General features: G+C 48.2%; 2 protein-coding genes across 9 annotated transcripts in view; one reads left to right on the top strand and one right to left on the bottom strand.

Moving 5' to 3' along the window:
* LOC144888143 (uncharacterized) overlaps positions 1–22,585 on the top strand; it is a 1,118,715-nt gene that overhangs the window by 330,203 nt on the left and 765,927 nt on the right. The window lies entirely within an intron of this gene.
* LOC144892862 (uncharacterized) overlaps positions 1–22,585 on the bottom strand; it is a 473,149-nt gene that overhangs the window by 37,806 nt on the left and 412,758 nt on the right. The gene's annotated exons all lie outside the window — the stretch shown is intronic.

The following is a 22,585-nucleotide window of genomic DNA, read 5'->3' as shown; positions in this document are numbered from 1 at the left end:
CCATCCGCTCGGCAAAATAACATCTTGTCCACGGTCTCGAACGAGTTTGCTCACCTGCCTCCCTGGAGGGAACTGGGCAGCTTCCGAACTCACGTCGGTCAGTCACAAACAAGGGGATTAATCCCCCCTTCTTAAGGGGAAAAAGGGCCGATGTTGAATCCGCAACAATATATATTATATATACATAGGTGGGCATCGTTACTCAAAAAAGTAACTTCGTTACCGGTTACTCCGTTACTCAAAAAAGTAACTTCGTTATCCGTTACTCCGTTACTAATAAGTAACGGAAGTTACCGTTACTCTGTTACTCCACTACTTTTATTAAATGAAGTCAAAGAAATGCTCGAAATCGTATTTTTTTATTATGCAAACGGAAGAAATAAAAACGCGCTTAAAACGTTTAAAAACGGAGCTTATCGGTGACGACGTTCACTCCTTGACATCCTGCTCCAACTGATTTGTGAAAGACTTGGGCCAAACGTTTTCCATGGAGGAACCCAAAAGAAAGATGGCAATAATATTGGGGTCATTAAAGTAGTAGTAGTAATAGTAGTAGTAGTTGTAGTAGTTGTTGTAGTAGTAGTAGTAGTAGTAGTAGTTGTAGTAGTAGTAGTAGTAGTAGGAGTTGTTGTCGTAGTTGTAGTAGTTGTTGTAGTAGTAGTAGTAGTAGTTGTTGTCGTAGTAGTAGTAGTAGTAGTAGTTGGAAAGGTTACAGAGATTTGCGTTCAGAGCTCATGCAAGCTCAGGCAAACATATGTTCCCAGTTTAATGTCGCTCAATTCCTCATCTCTGCAAGTCCATGGTTTGAACTACAGTAGACAAGGTAGAGCATTTTGAAGAGAAAGCACTACCAAGACAGATAAGGGGAAGGTAAAAGAACGCCAAAGAACACCAAAAAAAAGAACACCAAAGAACACCAAAAAGAATGCCAAATAACACATTTATACAAATAAGAGCAAAATATCTTGTGGGGAGACCGTACAAAGTGCATCATTTATAGTTCAGGTTTCCTTAAACTTTTGAACAGTGTTACTATATTCTGCCGCCTTGTACTCCAAAATAATGCGTGAGCGTATTAAGCCCTTCAGACATACAGAACTGTGTTCCACCACATCTTTCTCAATTTTTGCCTTCCTGGTTTTATATATTGCCATTTTTGCACAGGCTAAAATAAAGTTAACAAGGAGATCTCGTGACTTGCTTAGTTTCTTTACCGGGTGCCCGATGATAAAAAGTGTTGGAGAGAAGTGAAGCCAGAAGCGCAAGAGAAGATTTTTCATCAGTAAGAACACTGGTTCAAGACGGTGGCATTGAAGGTATATGTGAAATATAGTTTCCCTTTCACCACAAAAGCAGCAATCCTCTGAGACGTTAGTGAAGTGCCGCATCATAGATCCAGAGCTCAGTGCACCATGTAGCAACCTCCAACTTAAGTCTGCCATCATTCTTGGCGTTGGGTAGAGATAGAGTGAATCCCAACGTGGATGAACAGTTCGAAGGAAGTGGAAGAATCTCACGCCAGGGAGTATCCAGTCGGGTTGCAAGAGCTATATATGGAGCGAGTGGATCACTAGCAGGTATATATTTTTCCTTGATAGCCCACAGAACGACATTTCCACTGTGCCAGGGGTCTTACTCATATTGTTTGCAGGTATTGGCTGAGAGAGCTCGCAACATCGTGGTCGGATTTTAAAATCCATGGAGTTACCGATGGACATCTGTCCAGATCCATCACCCTCTTTGGGATTCTCTAGATATTCCAGACAATCGGGAGGCAAAGAGCTTTTGACCTCTTCAAGTATCCTGGAGGGGATCCTGATTGTCCTCAGGCCCATTTTCGCTGCGAGTTCCTTGGGTAAAAGCGTTCTCTTACCATCGTTCAGAAGGTCTCCCACTGTGGATATGCTACCAGCTAAGAGGCTCCTTCTTACTGAAAAGGAAGCCAGAGTTGGGCCCTGTAGAAGAGGGTTGAGAATGAGCGGTTCTTCTAACAGGTCCTTGCCTGGATAAGGAACTGTTCTTTGTACGTCGACTACATTCCAAGCCTTCAGCATTTCTTGATAAAAAGGAGGCAATGTAGCACTAGAAAGGCTCCGAGATGTAATGATGAAAAGATTCCTTTTGTACCTAAGATTGAGCACTTTGCTGAAGAAGTATGATGCCAGTGAGCACCATTGCGGTGCAGGGTTCACATGGAGGTAACGTTGTATGGTCTTCAGCCTGGATGCGTGGTAGTGGCTTCAAAGGCAGAGAAAAGACTGTCCACCTTCTGAAAAAGGCAAGCTCAGAATGCCCAGGGAAACCCAGTGTTTACCATTCCAAAAGTAGTCCAGTAGCTTCCTCTGCATCTTAACCAGAAACTCCTCTGGAGTGCTTATGCAAGAGAGCCTGAATACTAACTTCGGAATTATAAACTGTTTAATAAGGAGTGTTTTTCCCCTCAGAGACAGGACTTTTAGTAGTCCACTCCAGTCTCTCAACTTTGCTTCGATCTTGTCCCCTAAAGTGTTCCAGTTAATGAGTGGTGAGGACCCATTTCTGTGAAATTCATCCTCCTAAACGAATTTATATTCAGGCCCGTAACTCAACAACTTTGCTAGAAACTTCCTGACTCGGGCTTGTTCGGCCGAGCCTAAAGTCCTTGTTTTATGTCCCTCTCTCCTTAGTGCTTACAAGGAATGCACTAGCAAGTCATAATCTTTCCACCGTTTCAGCGCATTTTCCACTTTCTTCCTGCTATGCAAGCTTTGTTCCAGGAACTCGAGCATCTCCTGGCTGGGAATGCAGGAATGGCGTCCTGCCGGTAGGTCTGTCTCTAAACCAGTCAGTGACCCTTGATAGTCTTCCCCATCACCAATACTTTCCTCATCATCGCTGTCTGGAGGTTCAAGATCCTTCTCCTTTGGTGTACTTGTACAATGTGTCAAGTCTTCTGCCATGTCGTCTCTCAAGGCTGACTTGGCATAATCTTCTGGCGCAGAGGAACGCTCCTTTCGCTCTGATGCGGCGGACGTTGCTACACCTGTGGGAATGGATGCCTCCTCCTCAGTTGGTATAGGAGATCCAACCTTTTGGGGTCGTAAAATAGAGATGTGCTCAACTATTCCCCTTTCTGCGCCAACAGTGAGTGAAGTGACATCACCTGAGATGTCGGTCAGTGCCAGCAACTTTATTGATGCTTGTGTGTCTGGTTCCCTCTCTCTGTCTGTCCCTCCGATGAATGCTACTTCAGAATCCTTTGAAACTTCGGTGTTAATCCTTCGGTTCAGAACTGCTCTTGTAGATGTTTCAATCCCTGATTTATTTTGAAGCTTCGTTGCAGTTGTTATTATTGGATGCATTTTCTCAGGAGCCAACATCACAGTATCGTTTGGCCCTGTCAAGTCAGATACCTCTAGGTTGTTTGGCCTTTCCGTGCTGGGTTTACTACCTGACGGTCTCCCTTCCTGTTCATTCTTCAAACTGTCTTTGGGTGGATCTGAGAGAGAAGACTCTCCATATCCTGTCGTTTGATGAATAGTTTCCTCTTCTTCTTCTTCTTCCATTTCTTCAGATTGGGTTACCACTCTTTTCTCCTTCAGAATACTAGGCTTTACAAATCCCTTTGACACATTACTTCCAGTGTCATCCTCAATTGTACCAGGGTGTTCCGTGGTCCCATCCTCTGCGGGTTCTGATTTCCTCTTCTGTGCTCTCTTTGCCTTCCCTGCTCCCACTGCCTGCCATTGATTTATGGCAGCAGAAGAGTTGGGATGAGAAGCTGGTATAGAACTTTCTTGAGGGTCCACTGCCCTCGAGCACAAAGGAGCAACCGCCTCTCTTAGGTTACCTACAGTGACGCTGGGATCCTCTCGAGGCTGATCTGGACGTTGAGGAGCTGCAACCTCTTTAATGATGGTGGGGCAGTCTGCTCTCCTGTGATCCTTCGCTTTGCATACAAAACAACGGGGTTCGTTTGTCATATAAAACACCCTGTAATTCTTTCCGTCAAAAGGAATAACAAACGACCCCTCACATTCAGCCTCCTTTCCCAATTCAATGGATACTTGTCTTTTAAAAGACCAGACATGTTGTAGGGAGGGCTCATGACAGCCCAAAGACACAGGCTTGATGGGTGATCTCAACACTCCCAGTCGTTCCAGGAAAGGCACCACGACATTGTCAGGCACGTAAGGAGGTATATTAGATATAATTATCCTTGTACCAAGACTTGAGAGCGGCTCGACTTGTACAAAGAGTCCTCCCACACTAATCCCTTTCTCAATGGCTTTGTTTGCTGCAGCCTCTGAGTTAAGAAAGAACACAGCTTGTCCATACATTTTCGAGGCTGCAACTATCGTTGCTGGATCAACCACACTAGCGAGTGCATTCACATAGGCCTCTATTTGGGTGATTTGTCCCAACTCGCATTTCACCCCGTGCTTCCTTGTTAACGCCTTAAACGGGTGGGCAGGGCGGTTCCCACCTGCACCAGAGGTAGTAGCGGCCATTTTTGCCCACGTACCATCCAGAGGCATGATTACTATTAACGGTATATTTCCCGTCAAATGAAAATGGAAAAAAAAATATCAATGAGCTCGTTCGCGAGCCTCTGCTTATTTCAGCACGACCGGACCGGTATGCTAAAGATTAACTCAAAAGGATAAACAAACACGCGTTGAGCAAATAACTTATCGGCTTAATCGCCAAAACGATGCAAATTTAGCACAGAAAGTCAAGGGTGATTAAGCAAAAACAAGGCAGTCAAACAGTTTGTGATACGCCACAAATCGGGCGCGGCAAATCTAGTCCCACACGGGTGCGGCCGCACGCCGCGGTTAGGCCCGAACACAAAGGGCTAATAACTCAAACAGGACGTCAAAGTAAAGTAACAAAATGAACCAACTCGGTTCAAATAACCCAAATAAACCAAAAATACAAACGAAAACGGAAGAGGGTGAGATGGAAATGTCGAAAATAGCACGGCTCGAGGAGCAGCAAAATGGCGTGGCGTGGCGTGGCGTGGCGTAGTAGTAGTAGTAGTAGTAGTAGTAGTAGTAGTAGTAGTAGAAGTAGTAGTAGTAGTAGTAGTAGTTGTAGTAGTAGTAGTAGTAGTAGTTGTAGTGTAGTTGTTGGTTTTGTTGTTGCTGTTTGTTTTGTTGGTTTTTGGTTTGGTTTTGTTTTGTTTTTGTTTGTTTGTTTGTTTGTTTGTTTTATGAATGCTCACCAAAAGTAGCAGAGCACCTTGTGACTTTCATACATGCAACATTATATTCCTGTCAGAATTCATTAATTTCCTTTCTTATGCAGTGTCCCCTGTAGGTCATATCAATAAATTTGTAATTTGTTCAATGTGCCGGCGATAGCTTGACTACTCTTTGTGAAGGACACTGTATGATTAATGTCCACCCAGTAACAGATGTAACAGATTCACATAACAGATGGGACGCCCAGTTTAACGTCCATCCGAGGTTCCACACACACATTGATGCCTCGTCCTGCCTGTTAGACACCAGGATGACAGTTTGTAGCTGTTTCGGGATTCCAACCCAGGCGAGACAGCCCGAAGGCGAGACTTAAAACGTCTATCTGGTGGTAGTGCTTGCAATATGTGCAGTTCCATCATCATTCAATGTAATTAGCGTCCCAGTTTAATTCATTCATAACTGCAGCCGATTATTTTTCTATCCCATAAATTCTTGAGTTCTGTAAAATAAATTTGCACAAGATTCACGACTTGATGAATCTGATACATGACAGGTTGTCTTCAAGACAGATTGCACAATGGAGGCCGAAAATAATAAATCAAAATTTATAATGAAGGAATCCAATTCCTACAAACTAGAAAGCATCTGAAAATGCAAAGCCCGTCCGCCGTTCGTTTGTATTCGTCTTTGTCTTCTTCTTCCATATGCTCAAAATAATGAAAACATTAAAAAAAAAATACAAACTGAAAATTGATGATTTTATGCAACCTTGACCTTTGAACTTTAGATCTAAAAAAAAAACAATCAGCTTCGACCTTTTGATTGGTGAACTAATTCAGTGACCCAATTTGCAAATTCTGTATATTTCAGGTCAATCGGGTGAAAATTGGTGATTTCGGCACGCTGTAGGTGGCGGTTGCCCTGTAATTAAAGCATAAATGTATCCATTGAATTAAGTGTGACTTGCGCGATCGCGCACAGTAGTTAATTTAAGTACAAAGAAACGTTAAAAAAGCAAGTACATTAAATATAATCTTTTTTACGTTATTTACCTTGAGGAACATGAGATGCTCCAAGCTGGCATCGGAGAGGGTGGCTCTCTTTGCCCTGATGACGTCCTTGCCCGTGGAGAAGAGGCGCTGGAAGGGACGGCCGTGTTGTATTTGGCGAAGACGCGCATCAGGACTGGCTCCTTGTGAAGGCCATGTCCATCAGCTTGTCATCCTTCAAGACAAGTTAAGTTGAACGCTAGAGAAACGATGCTTCTGCTGCTAAGAAGGCAGAACACTGCAGAACTGAAGTTCTGAACACGGAACGGAAATGGAAGTCAGCGATCGCCGCAGCTCGGCTTCATTTGTATCGGCGCACACTATTGGTTGTTGGCTATTCAAGCGGCCAAAAAGTAGCGAACTAACGGTGTAACGGAGCAAAAAGTAGCAGAGTAGCGGAGTAGTGGACCAAAAATTTACTTCCGTTACTTGGTCCGTTACAGTTAAAAAAAGTTTCGGGTCCGTTACTGTGTTACTCTAAAAAGTAACTTCGTTAGTAACGGACCGGTGCCCACCTATGTATGTATATATATATATATATATATATATATATATATATATATATATATATATATACACACACACACACACATATACATACACATGCATAGTTTGTGTATACACATGTATATATATTTATATACTCGTGCATATACACATGCATGCGATATATATTATCGGTGTATACCCCGGTTTAGAACAGGTATATCGTATCCCTGCGTGTCGTAAGAGGCGACTAAAAGGGTTGGCGTCAGGAAGGGCATCCGGCCATAAAAACATTGCCTCAAAAAGAGAACCATGACAATTACAACTACATATGGGCAGGGTACAGCCCGAAGTACCCCGTGGGGGACCCCATTCCCTCTCGTCAAAACTCAAGGTGGGGAACCCGATCGAAGCAAGGGTGGAAATCACTCCATTTATGACGATGAAACGTCTGATGCCCCCCATGGAGATCCGTTTCTGAGGTTTGGGACATGGAATGTCGGGACAATGACAGGGAGATCAGGAGAAGTGGTGGAAGTATTGGTCATAAGAAGAGTGGACATATGTTGTGTGCAGGAGACGAGATGGAAGGGAAGTGGTGTGAGAATGGTGAAGGGTAGGCAGGGACAGAAATACAAATTTGTGTGGCAAGGGTGCCTGGACGGCATGCATGGTGTTGGTGTCCTGTTTTCTGAAGAGTTTGTAGACAGTGTGGTGAGTGTGACTAGAATTAGTGAAAGGTTGATCATGGTGAAAATGATGATTGGAAAGCTCTTGGTGAACGTCATCTTGGGATATGCTCCGCAGGTTGGTCGGAGCGATGAAGAGAAGGACAAGTTCTGGTCTGCAATATAGAAGCTGATGGAAAACGTGAAGGATGAGGAAGTTGTTGTGGTAGGAGGAGACCTAAATGGACATGTGGGAAGGAGTATGGACGGTTTTGAGGGAGTTCATGGGGGTTACGGATATTCTGTGAGAAATGGAGAAGGTGAAAGGATTATGGAGTTTGCTGATGGAGCTGAATTGTTGATTTGTCATACTCAGTTCCAGAAAGAGGATAATAAGCTTGTTACATACACGTCAGGCGGGTTGACGACAACCGTTGACCTCTGATGGTGCGTAGGCGAGATAGGGGGCACCTCCGGGACACAAAGGTGATCGTGGGGGAGGAGGCTGTTTCACAGCACCACTTGGTTGTCTGTGACATAAGTATTACGTGGTCCTCCCGGTGACTACCTGGTCTCGGTGACCCCCGGACCGTGAGAGGAACTCCGCCAGAAAGATTTATTATGTATACGCTTTCGTAACGCAATCAAGATGAATTCCAGTCCATAAGAAACCCCACACCAAGGATTCCGAGTAATCAATAATATATTCTCCCAAGGAATCAACAATCAACAACCATCAACAATCCACAATCAACAATCAATCCCCGAGATGATTAAGATGGCCATCTTATATATGTGTGTCCCCTTTCCCCACTCCCGACCCCTTGGGTACTCACGACCCCTTTGGTCTCTGTCCCTCACAGTGTCTCTGGGCCCCTCCTGAACAAGGTTATGGTCGGCTTCGCCGCACACGGGCGGTTGAACGAACCCCGGGCGGACGTGCTTCCACCGGGCACGTACCGTACCGGGAACCACGGCTGCAGCGCACACCTCCTGGCCCAGCAAAGCGGGCAAAGCAAGCGCCGCTTGCAACGCGCACGAGGCCCCCAAAGTGCGACCCGTACGCGTCCTTGTAGACGGTGCGGCGAACTGTGCCGGACGCTGGGTCTGTGCACGGCCCCACGGCAACTTGACGTGTCAAAAGGGTAGTTACACGTCCCGGCAACTCCTCTCGCCAGACGGGCTTGGGAACGCAGCTTTTCCACGCTGCTCAATATCGATCCCCACTCTCGTCGGAGCTGGGCGAGGAAGAAGCAGAATCGTCGCTTCTCCCGGACCTCGTGTCTTTTCTTCTTCCGTTTCCGGTCTCCTTTTTCCCAGAAGGGCTCCTGACCCTTTAATCACAACAACCCTTAATCGACTACACATTGATAAGCAAAGACCTGAATAGTAATTCACATACATTCACATAAATATGTAACACTCCCCCCCTTCAAGAAAGAAAGTTTGAACCCAGCGAAAACTTTCTTTGCCGGCCAACTTGGATAAACAAACCAGATAACTCACCCCCCCCCCCCCCCCCAACTCATCAGTTCCCCCCGGGCACAGTCATCACTTAAAAAGAAAGCAACAAAATTTCACACAATCCCCTAGATTAATTCCCTCTGGACCAAGCGTCAACCACTTCTAGTTTCTCTTGAATGACGGTTAAGAGGTGGTGACCAAAGCCCCCAAATTTAAACCTCTCTATAGCACTTTTTCGGGAGGCCCAGCGGAGTATTCCCTACATGGACGCCTTAAGGAATGTGGAGTTCACGGTTAGTCCGGGGAGGAAAGTTCATTACATGGACGCCTTTAAGAACGGGGAGTTCACGGTTAGTCCGTGCAGGAAAGTTCACTACCTGGACGCCTTTAAGAACGTGGCGTTCACGGTTAGTCCGTGTAGGAGCCCCGGCTCGGCGGCTCCCCCGTATATATAGTGCTTCAACTTCTCCAGACTCCTAACAGTTACGGTGGGACCACTTGTCCCAGCCGTTACCTGACTGGCGGTCTCCTTCTCGGCCAGTGCTCTGACATTCATTTTTTCGGGAGGTGCCGTAACTCTGGGAGCCTCCATAGTAATATCGGCTGCTGCCAACCCCAAAACTACTGCCAAGTTGTCCTCTTCTGTAGACCTCTCGACGCCTACGAAATGCCTTCCCTACTGTTATGGTCCGACCCTCCAAATCCTTACCATTCCAATTCTTCTCTGCCTCCCTGGCGTCTCTTGTGCTTGCAAACGTGACAAAGCCGAACCCTCTTGACCGTTGCGTTTCCCTGTCTTTTACCACCCGCACTTCCACCAGCGGCCCATATCTGTTGAAGACAGAGGTCAGAACCTCTTCCTCTGTGTTGAAGTTCAGTCCCCCTACAAATAACTTGGAACTTTTGTCGCCATCCCGAGCTGGTGGGGTGTTATTTTCCCTGCTGTGCTCTTTACCAACCCTCGGGTTACCATAAATTTGCCCCCCGGCCAAATCATTCCCAATAATCACAGATACTCCCTCTACAGGAAGCGTGGCTTGTAAACCGACAGTGACCGGTCCTGACACCAAATCGGATTCCAAATGGATGACATGAAGTGGGGCACTAACACAGCCACCGATCCCTTGTAACCGAACACTATCACCCGTTGCAGTACTCTTTGACAATGGCAAAATGCCTTCAAGCATTAAGGATTGATGGGCTCCTGTGTCCCTCAAAACCCTAACCGGTCTTGGGTTAGTCAAGTCTCCCTTGAGTGAGACCAACCCCTCATAAATAAATGGTCGGTAACTCTTCTGTGGGCGATTTCTTACGCTTGCCATCGCATTCGGAGTGGTAATAGTCGGACTCCACTCTGGGTCTTCCCTTTTCATGCGGTAACAACTGGACATCAAGTGTCCAGGTTTCTTGCAAAAAGCGCAAGTAGGCCCGGAGGAAAAACTCGTGGTCTGCCTCGGGCCCCCCGAAATATAAGTTTGTCTTGGGCCCGCAGCCCTCTGATTTCGAACAGGTGGGGTATCCGTGTTGTCCCCATAATCCTCTCGAGGCCGCCGCCATGTATTGTCGTTCTCCGCACCTGCTGTTCCCCACCTCACCTGCGGAGATCTAGGCGAGGAGTTAGGTTCGTGGACCCCTATCCGGTGTGTTAAGGCATAATCATCTGCCATGGTGGCTGCGTCCCACAACTTCGGTACTTTCTTTTCCTGCAGGTACACTTTGATGTCCTCGTGGACACACTGTTGAAATTCCTCCACCAGGATCAAGTCACGCAATGTTTCGAAGTCTTTCCCGACTCCTTTTGACTCACACCACCGATCAAACATGTTTTCTTTCACTCTGGCAAACTCCACATGGGTCTCACTCTCCCTCTTCCTGGCATTCCTGAATTTTTGCCGGTAAGCTTCCGGAACCAACTCATAGGCTTTGAGGATGTGATTCTTCAATACCTCATAATCTGCACATTGGTCCATTGGTAGCGCCGAATAAATATCTTGAGCTTTTCCCACAAGCACACTTTGCACTAGTATGGTCCAGGCCTCCTCTGGCCAGTTTAACTGTCGAGCCACTTTCTCAAAGTGCGGAAAAAATTTAGCGACTTCCTTTTCACTGAAGGGTGGAACCAGCCTCACATGTCTGCCCACATCCCAGGTGTTCTGGCTAGGTGTCGACCCCGTCAGCAAGGGTGGTACCTGTGATGAAATCATCATCCAAGTTACGACACTGATGTTGTTCACCTCATGGCCACTACGCGACCCTTTCGCGGTTCCTATATATATATCAGCGCGGACAGGAGATGTAGATCCATCACCGCAATGTAACTCTAGAGCTCCTCTGGGCTTCCATAGAAAGGTAACGATTCTGCTATATGTATCATAAGCTCTTTTGTAGTCATACCACCTGTCCGCACCTGTATTCACCTGTATGTAATATTAATACAATGTTTATTGGTTTCTCTCTAGATGCTGTTGAGAACGAATTTCGATTAAACCTACCTTATGGGTTGATGTTGTATCTTGATTTCACAACACTTAATCGAAATTCCTCTCCTGACATCGCTCCTGCAATGCTTGCCTCGGAGAAGAATGCCCAACGGAGGACCCGTCGAGCTGGCGCCAGCTACGGAGCTCCGACTACTCTCGCCACCGGTCTGCCTCAAAAGGGCCGGATGCGATGGGGACCTCGCAAGCCTTTTTGCGGGACCGCGTCGTCAAAACGCAAACTGCTCTCCTGAGGCCCGAAAGCCGGAGCAGGCATGACGGACTCCAGCACGGCGCCTGCTGAAGGAGGCCACTGGGAAATGACCTGGGCCGCAACCCCGTCGGAACAACGGACCCGCTTGGAGCCGAAGGTACGAATCTCGCCTCGGTTGCTCGAAACGCTAACGGCTCCGTCCGAGAGAATCATCCTAGATTTGCGTGCCTCGGCCCGAGATGAGCTTCCCCCGCGAGTGATCACGACTCCCATGTCGGCCATGCCTCCACACGGCCGGCACACTCCGACCACTCGCTACTCGGTGGAACCATCTCCTCCGCGCGAATCGCGCACTGCTCGTCGGAATCACGCCGTCATGACCGGCTCACTCCGACCACTCGCTACTCGGTGGCCCATCTCCTCCTCACGAATCGCGCACTGCCGCGCGAATCGCACACTGCTCGTCGGAATCACGCCGTCACGACCGGCTCACTCCGACCACTCGCTACTCAGTGGCCCATCTCCTCCCCGCGAATCGCGCACTGCCGCGCGAATCGCGCACTGCCGCGTGAATCGCGCACTGCTCGTCGGAATCACGCCTTCACGACCGGCTCACTCCGACCACTCGCTACTCGGTGGCCCATCTCCTCCGAGCGAATCGCGCACTGCTCGTCGGAATCACGCCATCACGACCGGCTCACTCCGACCACTCGTTACTCGGTGGAATCACCTCCTCCACGCGAATCGTTGTGCACTGCACCCATCGCGTGCTAATACTCTGGGCGGCCCACGATTCCATTCTGATTCCGATCACCTCCTCACCGCGAAGCCGCACGTTGCTCCCTTCGCGGGCCCTACTCGGTGAGGCCGGCGATTCCTATCGCTGCTCGCCGGAATCACCTCCTACGCACGAATCGTGCGCGCTGCACCCATCGCGGGCCCTCTCTGCGTCGCCGGCGATTCCTATCGCTGCTCGTCGGAACCCCTCTTACGTGCGAATCACGCGCCGCACCGTCGCTGGATGGAATCCCTACTATGCACGACGCGCCAGTTGCGCGCGCCGCATCTTCGCTGGATGGACCCCTTCGCATGCGATTCCTCTCGCAGGCCCTACTCTGTGAGGCCGGCGATTCTGATCGCGGCCGTCGAAATCCCACCTACATGTGGCTACTCCACGGGGCCGGCGAACTCCGCTGCCCGGAATCGCCTCAATGGAGGCTCGCTTGGGCCCATGCGAGGACTCGTCGCAGCACGGATGAGTTTCTATGGACGTCGAGCGGGACCTTCATAGCCTTTCACGACACTCGGGCTTATGCTTATGATGGTTGATCGTATAGCTGGCTACCATGTGTATTCTATAAGATGATCGTTCTTCTTCGTCCTTTGTTTTACCTGATTTGTTGTTCCCGATCTTCAAACGGCGTATTCGTTAAACACCTGCGACCATTGTACACCGACTGCTTTCATTCCTTTCCACACCCCGCGTTTCACCCAATTAATTTAATTTGATAAACTGTTGGATTGAGTTAATGTGGTGTTGTTGTAGAGCAGGCTTGACGGACCAAATGGCCTCCTCTCCATCCTTCATGCTCACTGCACCTCACATGAGATGCTACTCCAGGGCGTTATATGTATTCGATCCTCTGACCCGAACACGAGACGCTACTTCGGGGTGTGATTTGTATTCGCTCCTTAGACCCGACAGCAAAACAAACGAGACGCTACTTCAGGTCGTGCAGTCTATCGCTGCCAAGCATGCTCGCCATCTCGACTCGGCGTGCTCGCCCCTCGACTCGGCGGGCTCACCCGCACTGGATCAACAGGCCGAGCTCAACTTTCGGTTTCCCTCGTACGCGGTGCGCCCTAGATATTACTTTCACCGTCGGCCGGGTTCGTATGCCGTATGCCGATCTCGAGCTCGCTCGACCTCGCCGTCCAACCCGCCCGACCTAATTGATGACGTCATCGACTATATCACGCGTTCGCTTTACAGCGTCATTCACGCGTTCGCTTTACAGTGTCATTAACGTAATTGCGTGCTTCCCGCGATCTCATCGGGGATTCGTTTACCTTTCCATGTACCTTGGTAACTACGTACCAAATGTCCTTTACGTCAACGACGTAAACAACGTAACGCGGCGCTACCTCAGGGTCGCGCGCCAGCGCCGTTTAGGGAGTCCACGGTGACCTCGTGAAATGGTGACATTGAGCGTCGCGCCCGACTCCCTTGTCACCTGCGCATGTAACGGGGGCACCGTACTGCCTGCTCGCCCTTGACTCTGGGCTCGTTGTTATCGGACAGAGCTCTTGGCTCGTACATTTCGAGACTGCGAGGCGCCTCGTCTGATTCCATTTTCCCTCTGCCCCAGACTGACTGTGACTCAGCCTGACCCAGACTGTGAAGGTCGTCTGTCTTCGGTATGCAGCGCGCTGCAGCCACCTCGGTGGGGGGGGGGGGGGGGGTGGGATCGGGAGCCTTAACAGATGTTTCGTCTACCTCGATAATCTTGCGGTTTGTGGATATGTCCAAGGGATATGACCATGATGCTAATCTGCAGCGCTTCCTTGAGGTCGCGCTGGTATGTCCAAGGGATATGACCATGATGCTAATCTGCCGCGCTTCCTTGAGGTCGCGCTGGTCTCACTTAACTATGCACGAGGATACGTGCACATACTCCCTACGCACGATGGATAGATTTTCTGGGGTACACCGTGACCCATGGCTCTGTCGCTCCGGGTAAGGAGCGTCTGCGACCTTTTCTCGACATGGCCCCTGCGACCTTTTCTCGACATGGCCCCTCCCTGTGATCGGGCCACCTCGCCTCTTGTGGGGGCCCGGGAGGTTATTGTTGCTCGCCCGGGTGCCGTCCGGTATAACGACTCCCACCTCGCCCCTTGTGGGGGGGGGGGGGCAGGATGGCGTCCATGGATGCCTTTGTGTCTTTGAGCGAGACTTTGAGTCCATGGATGGTCGATCCGAGCCATTCCATGAAGGTGTTGAATGGATGGATTGGTCGGACATCCGTGGATGGACAGTCCATCCGGGGCGATGGCTGTCTTTGGGTCTCTGTGCCATTGCGTCCGTGGATGGTCGATCCATCCGCGGTCCGGCTGGAACCCGTGCCATGCAACGATGGCGTTAAATGGATGGATCGGTCGGACATCCGGGGATGGCCAATCCATCCGGGACATCTAGCATGACAATCATCTCGACATCTAGACCATCCATCCGGGACGACGCTGGGACAAACATGGTTTGTCCAGCCAGGACTCTCTCGGTGTGCCGATCTTCTCCGATCCTCCGCGCGCGCTGTACAGCTGGACAAGCTTGCCATATGCATCCCGGAGGTCCTGCGCGCTTCGCTGGAGAGGCGCGTTTCGGTCGTTTTGTGCGTCGCCGTAATCAGCCATGCCGGTCGTCCAGGCAGCCTTCAGAGGCCGCTCGTGTCTCGTGCGATCGCTGCCAACGGTAGATTCGCGTGCCGCAACATGAGCTTGTAATGCGTATGTACCCTTGGGAGCCAAGGCAGGTACAGACCTACTGTAATGGTCTTACTGTAGTGGCCTCCTGTCATGTAATCTTACTTACTGTTATGGCTTACTGGTTTACACATCTTCCACATCGACACATCTGCCTGAAATGCGTTGCATTGCGACGAATGGACAGTCGCTCTTCGTCAAGGCACACCTTATGTAATGAGTTGCATATCGCAAAGGTACACCTTATCCATCTAGCTACTGTGCCGACTACCTCACTGTTCAACGAGGTACAACTTATCTAATCAGACTACCCCACTGGAAGACTACTGCTACCCACGGGCTCATCGTCTTCTCCCTGGGATGAACACTGCTTGCTCAGTTCGATATCTTCTTGATTGGGACTTCCTCCTCGATACATCTATAGCTGGGGATTGATTGCTAACCAGGCTAACAGGCTGAAATGCAGTAACCCTGCCATCGGGATTGATGGCCCCTTGGACGTTCGACCGGCAGTGACATCTTTCCAATGTATTTCGTTCTTTGCATTCCTATGTATCCCTCTGTATGTGTCTGCTGTTCTTCACCGCCTAGTTAGGATCTAAGCGCGGGGAGAATGTGATGAAATCGTCATCCAAGTTACGACACTGATGTTGTTCACCTCATGGCCGCTACGCGACCCTTTCGCGGTTCCTATATATATCAGCGCGGACAGGAGATGTAGATCCATCACCGCAATGTAACTCTAGAGCTCCTCTGGGCTTCCATAGAAAGGTAACGATTCTGCTATATGTATCATAAGCTCTTTTGTAGTCATACCACCTGTCCGCACCTGTATTCACCTGTATGTAATATTAATACAATGTTTATTGGTTTCTCTCTAGATGCTGTTGAGAACGAATTTCGATTAAACCTACCTTATGGGTTGATGTTGTATCTTGATTTCACAACAGTACCTCTCCCCGTTCTCTCATTAACTCCAGCTCCTTGAATTTAATTTCTTGCTGAAGCGCCATGTCACGTTCCTTCAATTCCCTTTCCGCTTTTCTCTCCTCTGCTTCGAGTTCCCTTGCAGCTCTCCTCTCCTCTGCTTCTGCTTTCCTTTCCTCTGTTTTCATCCTTTCTAACCTTTCCTGGAGTTCTCGTTCCACTCTCCTTTCTTCTTCTGCTCTTTCCTTTTCTGCTTTCCTTTCTTCTTCTGCTAACCTTTCCTGGAGTTCTCGTTCCACTCTCCTTTCCTCTGCTTGTTTCTCTTCTCTCCTCTCTTCTGCTTTCCTTTCTTCTTCTTTTAACCTTTCCTGGAGTTCTCGTTCCACTCTCCTTTCCTCTGCTTGTTTCTCTTCTCTCCTCTCTTCTGCTTTCCTTTCTTCTTCTTTTAACCTTTCCTGGAGTTCTCGTTCCCCTCTCCTTTCCTCTGCTTGTTTCTCTTCTCTCCTCTCTTCTGCTTTCCTTTCTTCTTCTTTGATCCGTTCCTGGCTCCGTAATTGCAACTCCAGTTTCCGGAGCTCAACGTCTTCTGGTTCTTCGGGTAGCCACTGCCAGGCTAACTCGTCCCATGTTCCTAATCCCACCATAGACTGTATCACCGTGGTCTGCAACTCTGCCTTCCTCAAATTAGTTCGGACCTCCAAGTTAAAATGTTTGGCCAATTTCAAGAGGTCCGACTTTAGTAACGCTCCTAACTGTGCCTCACTCGGGGTTACCGCAAAGTTCTGTGCCACAAACGCCATGGTGCCTATCGTTAACACCTGTTAACCTTCACCCAAGACTTTACCCCACTTTCCCCAAAAATTTACCAATTAATACTTAATTAATAAATTTTAATTAATAAAAATATTATTTTATACAATTTTAGATCCCGGACGTAGACCCAATTGCGAATCCGCAAATCGTAATTTGGACGAGCCCCCAATTCTGTTACGTGGTCCTCCCGGTGACTACCTGGTCTCGGTGACCCCCGGACCGTGAGAGGAACTCCGCCAGAAAGATTTATTATGTATACGCTTTCGTAACACAATCAAGATGAATTCCAGTCCATAAGAAACCCCACACCAAGGATTCCGAGTAATCAATAATATATTCTCCCAAGGAATCAACAATCAACAACCATCAACAATCCACAATCAACAATCAATCCCCGAGATGATTAAGATGGCCATCTTATATATGTGTGTCCCCTTTCCCCACTCCCGACCCCTTGGGTACTCACGACCCCTTTGGTCTCTGTCCCTCACAGTGTCTCTGGGCCCCTCCTGAACAAGGTTATGGTCGGCTTCGCCGCACACGGGCGGTTGAACGAACCCCGGGCGGACGTGCTTCCACCGGGCACGTACCGTACCGGGAACCACGGCTGCAGCGCACACCTCCTGGCCCAGCAAAGCGGGCAAAGCAAGCGCCGCTTGCAACGCGCGCGAGGCCCCCAAAGTGCGACCCGTACGCGTCCTTGTAGACGGTGCGGCGAACTGTGCCGGACGCTGGGTCTGTGCACGGCCCCACGGCAACTTGACGTGTCAAAAGGGTAGTTACACGTCCCGGTAACTCCTCTCGCCAGACGGGCTTGGGAACGCAGCTTTTCCACGCTGCTCAATATCGATCCCCACTCTCGTCGGAGCTGGGCGAGGAAGAAGCAGAATCGTCGCTTCTCCTCGTGTCTTTTCTTCTTCCGTTTCCGGTCTCCTTTTTCCCAGAAGGGCTCCTGACCCTTTAATCACAACAACCCTTAATCGACTACACATTGATAAGCAAAGACCTGAATAGTAATTCACATACATTCACATAAATATGTAACAATAAGGGTGAAAGGTGCGAGGAGAGCTCAGCGGGTGAAGTACCAACCGGGAATGAAGGTGTGGAGGTTGAAATAGGTGACAGTGAGGGAGGCATTAAAAAAGAGGCTGAGTATGGTGGAGGATGATGTGGTTGAGCTTGAAAGTGGTTGGATGTCAATGAAAGATCGTTTGTTGGGAGCCGTGGGTGAGGTATGTGGATGGACAAAAGGACCACCGAGGCACTCGGAAACATGGTGGTGGGATGATGAATTTGGAAAGAGGATTGACGAGAAGAGGAAGAAGTTCAAGGAGTGCCAGAAGGCGAAGGGTACGGGGGCAGAAAAGGCAGAGCATGAAAGTTATAAGGCAGCCAAGAAGGCTGCAAAGAAAGAAGTAGCAAAGGCGCAGGAGGCATGTAGGAAAATGTTCGGAGAACGCTTGGATTCAGAAGAGGGTCAGAGAGCGGTATTCAGGATTGCAAAGCAGATAGCGAAAGAGGTGTGATGTGATGGGGGTGAGTTGCTTGAAGGATGAAGTGGGACAAATCGTTGTGGACCCAGATAGAAATAAAGGAAGATGGAAGAGACATATGGAAATGCTGTTGAATGCAGAGAATGAATGGGACGACAACATAGAGTAACCCAATTTTAGGACCGGCAGAGAAGATAACTGAGAAGGAAGTTGAGGAAGCAGTTAAAGCAATGAAGAGAAGAAAAGCGGGAGGGCCGACCGGAGTTGTGGTAGATATGTTGAAGGCAGCAGGAAGTTGGGGGCGTGAAGAGAATGACAGAGATCTGTAATCTGGTGGTGAAAGAAGGCCGCATTCCAGTGGATTGGGAACTGAGTACCCTCATCCCTCAAATAAAAGGGGAAAGGTGACCCTCTGGACTGTGGCTCGTATCGAGCGATAAAGTTATTGGAGCATGGAATGAAGGTATTGGAAAGAGTGTTGGAGAGAGGGATAAGGAAGAAAGTGAAGATCGATGAAATGCAGTTTGGATTTATGCCAGGAAGAGGAACGACAGATGCGCTTTTTATTGTAAGGCAGTTGCAGGAGAAGTACATGGAGAAGAGGAAGAAGTTGTTTCTTGGGTTTGTTGATCTGGAGAAAGCATTCGATAGGGTTACACACGAAGTATTGACATGGGCATTGAGGAAGTTAGGAGTGGAGGAATGGTTGATCAGAGTAGTGATGGCAATGTACGAGAGAGCGCGCACAGCTGTAAGGACGAAGGACGGGAACAGTGGTGAGTTTGAGGTGAAGGTGGGAGTGCATCAGGGGTCGGTACTAAGTCCACTACTATTTGTAGCTGTGATGGAGGGGCTGGCTCGGAATGTGAAGGAGGGTTTACCATGGGAGTTGTTGTATGCAGATGATCTGGTGTTGATTGCAGAAAGGATGGATGGACTGAAGGAGAAGATGAACAAATGGAAGGAATGTATGGAGACAAAAGATCTGAAGGTGAATATCGGAAAGACGAAGGTGATGGCAAGTGGTAAAGCATGTGGTGAGGTGGAAAGAACTGGGAAGTGGCCGTGTGCTGTGTGCAGGAAGGGTGTCAGAGTGAACTCCATTGAATGTACAATGTGCGCTGAGTGTGTTCATCAAAAATGTAGCGGTTTGAGAGGGTCATTAACCAGTGTGGCAGTAACATTCAAGTGTTAGGTGTGCACAGAGGGAGCTGCAGATGGAGGAAATGTTGAGTTGGATCTTGGAGACGGCGTGAAGCTGGAAGGTGTGAAAACATTTTGCTACCTCGGAGACATGCTGAATGGAGAAGGTGTATGCTGCATGTGTGAGAAGTGTTATGATTTATGGGAGCGAGACATGCGTAATGAACGTAGAGCAGCAACGAAGGCTGGAAAGGGTGGAAATTGGAATGGTTCGGGGGATTTGTGGAGTATCGTTGAGAGAGAGGAAGACAAATGATGAATTGCGAAAGATGATGGGAATAGAGCCTGTGATGGATGCTGTGAAGAGATACAGGTTGAGATGGTTTGGTCATGTGTTGAGGAAGGATGAAAGTGACTGGTTGAGAAGAGTGATGGAAATGAATGTAGAAGGGAGTCGAGGATGGGGAAGACCGAGAAAGACTTGGCTAAAGATGGTGGCGGAAGAAATTCGGGCAAGGGGGTTAACAAGAGGAGACGCAGAAAGTAGGGCAAAATGGAGAAGATTGTCATGGGGACCGCAAGGCTAACCCCCGCTCTAGCAGGGAAAATGGCCTTTAAAATGCCTGTTGTTGTGTTGCATTTAATCGGAAGAAATTAAATGAGTGGTGGACGTAGCTTCAAAACGGTTGATCTTTAATTTTCGACCAACAGGTCTTCTTAGTCTTCCTCAAGTTCAACTTGTTGAACTTTCAAGTTGCATTCGAGGAAGACTAAGAAGACCTGTTGGTCGAAAGCTTATCGAAAATTAAAGATCGACCGTCTTGAAGCTATGTCCACCACTTATTTAATTTCTTTCGATTAATTGTTTAATGCAAATGAGGCACCCTGCTCGTATTGTGGAGTTTCTGCTATTTCTCAGTTTTATTATCTATATCTATCTATAATTCCAGTAATCTCTGTCTGTACGTTTGTTTGTCTGTGACCGCTGTTTCTCGACAACCACGGGTCCGATATACTTTTAACTTGCCAGGTATATTGCTGGGGACCCGAGGATGTGCCTTTTCAAGGTTTCATATTAATCGGACAATTACTTACCGAGCTATGTCCAAAAAACGATTCAACCAATCAGAGAGCAGCGAACGATCGCGTGTGCCGAACGTGGCGGGCACACTCTGCCTCGGATGGCACATTTGAGAGCGTATTCATTTATTTCACGTTTGCAAACTATGTTGGCGTTAAACTATGTTTTACAACTAATAAAAACGAATTTGCGATTCATTCGCTTTCCTGCGCGTTTGTGCACGCGATGGCGATTTCTTTACCAAACTCCGGAAGCCGTTCGCTTTGGACCAAACCATTGCATGTAAATAGAGGGGGGGGATTGTCACCACTCGCAAGCCGTTCGCTTTGGACCAAACCATTTCATGTAAATAGAGGGGGGGGATATAATTTTAGATATAGATATAGTACGGGCATGCCCTAGTCTATCTATAATTCCAGTAATCTCTGTACGTCTGTACGTTTGTACGTCTGTACGTTTGTTTGTCTGTGACCGCTGTTTCTCGACAACCACGGGTCCGATATACTTTTAACTTGCCAGGTATATTGCTGGGGACCCGAGGATGTGCCTTTTCAAGGTTTCATATTAATCGGACAATTACTTACCGAGCTATGTCCAAAAAACGATTCAACCAATCAGAGAGCAGCGAACGATCGCGTGTGCCGAACGTGGAGGACACACTCTGCCTCGGATGGCACATTTGAGAGCGTATTCATTTATTTCACGTTTGCAAACTATGTTGGCGTTAAACTATGTTTTAAAACTAATAAAACCGAATTTGCGATTCATTCGCTTTCCTGCGCGTTTGTGCACGCGATGGCGATTTCTTTACCAAACTCCGGAAGCCGTTCGCTTTGGACCAAACCATTGCATGTAAATAGAGGGGGGGGATTGTCACCGTACTCGCAAGCCGTTCGCTTTGGACCAAACCATTTCATGTAAATAGAGGGGGGGGATATAATTTTAGATATAGATATAGTACGGGCAATGCCCTAGTCTATCTATAATTCCAGTAATCTCTGTGTGTATGTTTGTATGTCTGTGACCGCTGTTTCTCGACAACCACGGGTCCGATATACTTGAAACTTGCCAGGTATATTGCTGGGGACCCGAGGATGTGCCTTTTCAAGGTTTCATATTAATCGGACAAGTAGTTACCGAGCTATGTCCAAAAAACGATTCAACCAATCAGAGAGCAGCGAGCTATCACGTGTGCCGAACGTGCCGAACAGACTCTGCCTCGGACGGCACATTTGCGAGCGTATTCATTTATTTCAAGTTGGCAAACTATGTTGGCGTTAAACTATGTTTTAAAACTAATTAAAACTAATTTGCGATTCTTTCGCTTTCCTGCGCGTTTGTGCACGCTATGGCGATTTCTTTACCAAACTCCGCAAGCCGTTCGCTTTGGACCAAACCATTTCATGTAAATAGAGGGGGGGGGGGGGGATTGTCACCGTACTCGCAAGCCGTTCGCTTTGGACCAAACCATTTCATGTAAATAGAGGGGGGGGATATAATTTTAGATATATATATAGTACGGGCATGCCCTAGTATATAAAACACAGTTTGTGTGTGTGTGTGTGTGTGTGTGTGTGTGTGTGTGTGTGTGTGTGTGTGTGTGTGTGTGTGTGTGTGTGTGTGTGTGTGTGTGTGTGTGTGTGTGTGTGTGTGTGTAATGTTACCGATAGACTCCTAAACGGAGAGGCTCACGTGCTTGATATTTGGCATAGACATGGCCATTGAGCCTGGGAAGAACATGGCTGACCTAAAAAAAATTATTTCATCATATTTCTTTACCATATTTTTACCTCAGCGCATTTCAGCGAGGAGTATTGAATCTGAGGCGGTGGCAGAGCAGCGCGCTGATTCGCTCAGAGCGATCACGTGATGTTCCTTGCCGCCATAAACTCACAGCAAGTAGCATAGATTTTAGCATGATTAGCATTTAGCATGATTTAGCATGATTTAGCATAGATAGTAGCATGTTTCACATTGATTTTTTTTCACCCAGGAATATTATACACGGAATCTGAGCCGGTGGCAGCGCGCTGATTCGCTCAGAGCGATCACGTGATGTTCCATCCCCGCCGCCAGACCATTGAACATAAAACAGTTTGTG

Source organism: Myxine glutinosa, chromosome 7 (genome assembly GCF_964187855.1).
Source record: "Myxine glutinosa chromosome 7, kmMyxGlut1.1, whole genome shotgun sequence".
Lineage (NCBI taxonomy): Eukaryota > Metazoa > Chordata > Myxini > Myxiniformes > Myxinidae > Myxine > Myxine glutinosa.
Note: the sequence above shows the minus strand (reverse complement) of the source record. Positions and strands in the feature narration are given on the sequence as shown.